The sequence below is a fragment of the Rhinopithecus bieti genome, unplaced genomic scaffold (genome assembly GCF_001698545.2).
Source record: "Rhinopithecus bieti isolate Rb0 unplaced genomic scaffold, ASM169854v2 scaffold_19, whole genome shotgun sequence".
NCBI lineage: Eukaryota > Metazoa > Chordata > Mammalia > Primates > Cercopithecidae > Rhinopithecus > Rhinopithecus bieti.
The window spans coordinates 1,742,821-1,750,373 of record NW_016803360.1 but is presented as its reverse complement, the minus strand read 5'-3'; the positions used below and the strand labels follow the sequence as shown (position 1 = coordinate 1,750,373).

At 35.1% G+C, this 7,553-nt stretch overlaps 1 protein-coding gene across 2 annotated transcripts in view; it reads left to right on the top strand.

Annotated features, from left to right (window-relative positions):
- The window catches only part of THEMIS (thymocyte selection associated), a 230,696-nt gene that overhangs the window by 42,381 nt on the left and 180,762 nt on the right, over positions 1-7,553 (top strand). The window lies entirely within an intron of this gene.

The window sequence follows — 7,553 nt, the reverse complement described above, 5'->3', positions numbered from 1 at the left end:
AATTTCAGAGCCTGCTATTGGTCTATTCAGGGATTCAGCTTCTTCCTGGTTTAGTCTTGGGAGAGTGTAAGTGTCCAGGAAATTATCCATTTCTTCTAGATTTTCTAGTTGATTTGCGTAGAGGTGTTTATAGTATTCTCTGATGGTAGTTTGTATTTCTGTGGGGTCGGTGGTGATATCCCCTTTATCATTTTTTATTGCGTCTATTTGATTCTTCTCTCTTTTCTTCTTTATTAGTCTTGCTAGCAGTCTATCAATTTTGTTGATCTTTTCAAAAAACCAACTCCTGGATTCATTGATTTTTTGGAGGGTTTTTTGTATCTCTATCTCCTTCAGTTCTGCTCTGATCTTAGTTATTTCTTGCCTTCTGCTAGCTTTTGAATGTGTTTGCTCTTGCTTCTCTAATTCTTTTAATTGTAATTCAGATCCCTTTTAAAAACAAAGCAGAATTGTTCCAAAATCATCATGTTTTTATAAAACCACAGGCTTGCTGCTCAGTAGTATTCAGAAATTTCCATTTATTAAAGTAATTTATTGAGAAGTATTAATCTCATTTATTAAGAGTCACTAGAAAAAAAATCATGCCAGACTTTCTGGAGAAAATGACTTTTGGTGCAAACTGACCAGAATCCATTTTGTCATTCACCCTATTTTGGTTATTTTTGGTCGATACCGATAGCCTTCAGTTCTTGAGAGTAGATAATAGCTATCAGCCTCTTATCCCATAAACTTGAAGGCCTAGTACAACCAAAAAAAAATGCCTGACATCAAATTTTGCCAAATGTAAAAAGCATTTTTTTCTTTTTTGCAAATATACTTAATAACAGCTGTATGGCCATGTGTCAGCTTGATGTAGTCCCAGCTGTCTTTTGAAGCTCTCTGACAGTACCTTGCCTAAAAAGTTCATAAGAGACTTCTGCAACTGTGTTTCAGCAGCAGGATTCAGCTACCCTTCTAGTTAGAATCAGGTAACAAAACAGTTTTGAATCAGCTGCTGAGCTGGAACTGTAGAGCATAGGACCCATATTGGGTTCACAAGATTCTTACACCTCTTTGCAAGAACAGGAATGCCTATGTTATATTTGCAACTAATGAACACATTTTGAACACCATTGATTTCACCCATGAAGCAGCCTTACTAAAAACCATTATTCTAATTAACAAAGCCTGTATTAATAGGAAACAAAAGCATGTGATATCTGCAGTAGTTGTTTTAAGAGCATGGACCTCTGATTAGTCTTTGCATATTGTCTAGCCACCCTAGATTTTATTTCTGATTGGTGTATCTCAGATGTGAACTAGCATTTTGCTGATCCTTTCCCTGTGGTTAAAACTCTTGAACAGATACATACAGGCATACTTCATATTTTTGTGCTTCACAAATATATATAAACAAATTGAAGGATTGTGGCAAACCTGTATTGAGCAATTCTATTGGCACCATTTTTCCAACAATGTGTTCTCCTTTTGTGTCTCTGTGTCACATTTTGGTAATTCTTGCAATATTTCAAACTTTATCATTATTATATTTGTTGTAATGATCTGTAATCAATGATCTTTGATGTTCCTATTGTTATTGTTTTGGGACACCACAAACCATGAGTATATAAGATGGCAAACAATAAATGTGTGTCCGACTGCTCTCTCGACCAGCCATTTGTTCCCCATCTCTTCCTCTCCTTGTGTCTGCCTATTCCCTGAGACACAACAATATAAAAATTAGGCAAATTAATAACCCTAAGCTGGCCTCTTAAATGTTCAAGTGAAGAGAAGAGTCATACTCTCTCACTTTCAATCAAAAGCTAGAAATGATTAAGCTTAGTGTGGAAGGAATGTCAAAAGCCAATATAGGCTGAAGGCAGGGCTTCTTGTGCCAAGCGGTTAGCCAAGCTGTTATTGTAAAGGGAAAGTTCTTGAAGGAAATTAAAGGTACTACTCCAGTGAATACACGAATGATAAGAAAGAAAAACAGCCTTATTGCTGATATGAAGAAAGTTTTAGTGGTGTGAATAGAAGATCACATCCGTCACAGCATTCTTTTAGCCAAATCCTAATTCAGATCAAGGCCCTCAACATGAAGGCAAGATCCTCTACCAGCAAAAAGATTATGACTCTCTGAAGACTCAGAGAATTGTTAGAAATTGTTAGCAGTTTTTAGCAATACATTGTTTTCAAATTAAGATATATACACTATTTTGTAGACACAACTCTACTGGATACTTAATAGACTACAGTATACTGTAAATATAACTTTTATATGCACTGAGAAACCAAAAAATCTGTGTGACTTGCCTTATTGTAATATTCATTTATTGCAGTGGTCTAGAACCAAATCTGCAATATCTCTGAGATATGCCTGAATGTATCTCATTATCTAGTTGAAGTATTTTAAGTAAATTATAAGGGTATTACAATAATCTTAAACATTTATTTCCACATATATCCAAGATGCTCTATTGTCACTCTGAGTGGAGGCAGATCTAGCCATAGTTAATTGCTTTCATTCAGTTTTGTTTTCACACTATAGCTTTAACTAACTCCTAAATCCATATACTATTCCAAGTTGATTTATGTTGTCTCCTGACTCCTTTACCTGCTTAATGTGCTACAATATTTGCAAACCTAACCAAACTTCACAATTTACGAAGGAACTTTAAAATATTACATATTCGTGGGTTTCACCATGGAGAATCTGGTTGAGAATTTTGGAAGATAACCCAAGAATCTGTATTTTAAAACTTTCTCCAACTGATTCTAAGGCAGTCTGTATGCAAAGAATTGTTGAAAAGGAACTAGACAGGACCATCTCTGCTTAAGGATGACCATTTGATATAAGAAACAATATATCAAGAACTGAACTCTTTGCTTCCTTCCCTATTTTTCTGCATCAATGATTCTTAGTGCCCTATCATTCTCCTAATACCCCAGCACCTCGATCTGGAAGTCAGTTTGATCTAATTTTTTTCACTTGAAATTCACCAGTGCCTGGTGGTAGATCATTTTGATATTTGCAGCTGTCATCTTATTTAGACACTGTGCATGCCTGGTTCACTCTGTAACACATCTCATTGCCTCTAGTGTCCCTTGTACTCTGTGACAACTCAGGAAAAATTTCTTACAACAATAATGCTGTATTGCCTGCATTTCCAATATATTCTTCTTGGATTTTCTCCAACCACTAAATTTTTATTTTGTAATCAGATCATGTAGGAAAACATTGGATATCAGATAATATTTTAGCACATTAATTTGTTCAAATCTTAAAAGTGGTATTTTTACTTTCCGGAATGCCCTTTCTATCAATATTAATAGGCAGACATCCAGACTGACCTCATTTAGCTATAATCACATGTCAACAATGTAGAGGATTATACTTCGATTTGTTTGTTGCTAACTTCATTGGCTTGAGAGGACAATCAAGGTGACACATGACACATAGATGACCAAATTACCAAAGCTCTGAAACAGTCTGCCAATTGCAAAACTGCAGCTCTCATTTTGTTTTAATCTTTTATAGCACTGTGCTGTTCACTACAGTAGTTGCTAGTCATATGTGGCTCTTTAAGTTTAAACTAAGTGAAAGTAAATGCATTTAAAACTTGAGTTCCTACATTACATTAGTTACATTTAAGTGCTCAAGAGCCTCACGTGGCTATTAGCTGCAGTATTGGGCAGCTCAGATTATATTTCCAACATTGCAGAAAGTTTTACTGGACAGGTCCACTGTGGCGTCCCTCTGGAAGTCTCAAGGTGGGAAGAGGCTCACATTTCCAATATCAATAAAACCTATTTGCCTCTCTCGCTGCTGTGTTGACTTCCTTAATGGCTTTCTGCAGTTTTGGGGTTTCTACATTGTCCTGAGGCTTCTTCTACTTTTTCACCTTATATGCACATGCTTCTGTGTTTGACAAAGACTTTCTCTATCACTAGTGTCAAAAGTTGCACACATACACACATCTATTTAAGTTAATTTAAACAAATAAAATAAACTATTTTGAGATGAATGCAGATTCATATGCAGTTGTAAGAAATAATACAAAGAGATCCCATGTATCCATTACTCTAGTGGTTCCCAAATTTTTTGGCACCCGGGACTGGTTTCATGGAAGACCATTTTTCCGTGGATTGCAGGGGCAGAGGTTTTTGGGATGTTTCAAGTACACACTATGTTTATCATCAGATTATTAGATTCTCACAAGGAGCACACAACCTAGATCCCTTGCATGCACAGTTCACAACAGGGTTTCTGCTCCTAAGAGAATCTAATGCCCACTGATCTGACAAAAAGTGAAGCTCAGCTTTGCTGGCTCTTCAGCTGCTCACCTCCTGCTGTGCGGCCAGCACCAGTCTGTGGCCCAGGGGTTGTGGACCCCTGCTTTACTCAACTTCCCTCAATGGTAAGGTCTTACAAAACTGTAATACAATATTATGACCAGGATATTGACATTGTCACAGTCAAGAGACACAATATGTATATCATCGCATCACTTGTTGCTTTTCTATAGCCATACCTACTTCTTTCCTACTTTCCCACCTTCTTCTTAACTCCTTTCCAATTTAAGTTCATAATCCATTTTGAGTCAATATTTGTGTGTGTGTATAATGTGAAGTTTAGTACACTTAACTCTTGAACAAATAGGTTTGAATTGCGTGGGTCCACTTATATGCAGATTTAAAAATATATATATATAGATTTTTCTGGAGATTTGAAACAATTCGAAAAAAACTCACAAACCACGTAGCCTAGAAATATCTAAAATAAAAAACTGAGAAAATTAGGTATGTCATGAATCCATACAATATATGTAGCTACGAATTTATTTTATCATATACTACCATAAAATACACACAAGTCTATTATAAAAAGTTAACAGTTTTCAAAACTTGCACATGCCTTTACAGACCGTATATGGTGCTAGTCACAGTTGAGATAAAGGTAAACACATGTAACAGATGCAGTGTTAAATCACAACTACATAAAATTAACTATAGCAATATTGTTCTACCATAATAATTTTGTAGCGCTGTTCTGTTGCTATTGTGGTAAGCTCAAGTGTTGGAAGTGTCCGAATAAAACACCCTGTCACACTAATCATCTCCTTTTAAGTGCTCATCCTCTCTTACAAATGGTGAATTGCAGTAAAAAGTGAGCTCATTCTCGTGTACGTTCCATCGTAGTGCTATACCGTAAACCTTGAAAAACAGCATGACACCTACAAAGTGCTATTAGTGATGCTATTGGTACTCCCAAAAAGTAGAGAAAAGTCATAACATTGCAAGAAAAAGTTGAATTCCTTGATATGTACCATAGATTGAGGTCTGCAGTCGTGGCTGCCCACCATTTCAGACAGACGTTATAAACAAAAGATGTAACCTTATGATATCAATAAATGCAATACTATGAATGCATTTTCTATTCCTTGTGATTTTCTTAGTGACATTTTCTTTTTGCTAGCTTATTTTATTGTAAAAGTGCCGTATGTAATACATGTAACATACAAAATATATGTTAATTGACTTTATGTTACTGGGAATACTTCCAGTAGCCTATTAGTAGTTAAGTTTTGGGAAAGTCAAACGTTGTAACATGGATTTTTGACTGCACAAGGCCAGAGCCCTTAACTCCATACATTGTTTAAGGGTAACCTGTACTAGGTTAATTATTTTAATTATTTTAATTTTATGGACATCCAGTTTTTCCACCACTTTGTTGTTGTTCTTTAAAAGCTTACTTTTGAATTGCTTTTGCAACTTTGTCAAAAATCAGATGGGCTTATTTCTGTGGTGCTGTTTTTGGGGAGTACATTTTGTTCCCTTAATACGTGTATCTATTCTCTGCCACTAACTATACAGTTCTGATTACTGTAGTTAAATATAGGTCTTGACTTGGGTAGCTGAATTCCTACCTCCTTTATTCTTCTTTTACAAAATTGTTTTAATTGTCTAGTTCCTTTGTCTTTCCATATTCAATTCAGAGTGATCTCATCTACATCTACAAAAAATTTACAAAGATGTTGATAATAATTATATTAACCTGTATATCAATTTGAGGAAAATTGACATCTTTACATTGTTGAGACTTTCAATGAACGAAAACAGTATGTCTCTCCATTTGTTAAGATCGTTAATTTCTCACATCAACATTTTTTAGTTTTCAGCATACAAGTTCTGTACATGTTTTATTACATCCACGACTAAGTATTTCATTTTTTGAGCAATCACAAATATTTTATTTTGAATTTCATTGTCCACATGTTCATAGCTAGTTTTAGAAATAAAACTGATTTTTGAATGTTATTCTAGTATCCTACAACTTTGGTGAACTCACTTAATTGTTCTAATAGTGTTTTGTTTGTTGTTTTTAGATTCCTTTGGATTTTCTGTGGAGATAATTATGTCATTTGGAAATAGGGACTGTTTTATTTTTTGCTTTCCAAGGTGTATGACCTTTATTTTATTTTCTTGCTTGATTGCACTGGCTAAAATTTCTAGGACTGTTTGCATAAGAGTGGTTAGAGTGGATAGCCTGGACTTGTTTCTGATCTTAGGGAGAAAACATTCAGGTTTTGACCACCAAGTATAATTTTATTGGTAAGGTTTTTGTTTTTGTTTTATTTGTTTGTTTTATAGATTCTTGTTATCAATTAGAGCAATTTCTCTGTACTTCTAGTTTTTCTGAGAGTTTTTTTTTTTGTGTGTGTGAGACAAATTCTCACTCTGTCACCCAGGCTGGAGTGTAGTAGCGCAAACTCGGCTCACTGCAACCTCCGTCTCCTGGGTTTTCCTGCCTCAGCCTCCCAAGTAACTGGGATTACAGGTGTCTGCCACCGTGCCCGGCTAATTTTTGTCTTTTTAGTAGCGATGGAGTTTCACCATGTTGGCAAGGCTGGTCTCAAACTCCTGGCTTCAAGCGATCCACCCACTTCAGTCTCCCAAAGTGCTGGGATTACAGGCATGAGTCACCACTCCCGGCATGAGAGTTTTGTTTTTTAAATACATAGGTGTAAAATTTTGTCTAATGATTTTTCTGCATCAACTGAAATTATCATTTATGCTCCCCTACCATGCTTTTTTTAGCCTGTTAATGTAGTAGATTACATTGATTGCTTTGCTGATATTGAGCAAGCCTTGTATTCCTGGCATTAACCATACTTGGTCATGGTATATAATTCTTTTTATATATTGCTAGATTGAATTTACTAAATTTCTCTGAAGAATTTTTGTCGATATTAATGAATTGGTTTATAGGATTTTTTTTTTTTTTTTTTTTTTTTTTTTTTAATGTGTGCTGTCTGTCTGGTTTGGCTATAATGGAAATACTAGCTTCATTAGCTAAATTGGTGAGTATTCCCCCATCTAGAATTGTTGAAATATTTCCTTAGAAGTTTGGCCGATTGTCTCCACTGAAACAGTCAGGGCCTGGAGATTTCTTTTTTGGGAGTTTTATAATATGAATTAAATTTCCTTAATAGTTATTGGACTGAACAAGTTATCTATTTCATACTGGATGAGATGTAGTATATTTTGTTGGTTTTTTTTTTTTTTTTTTTTTT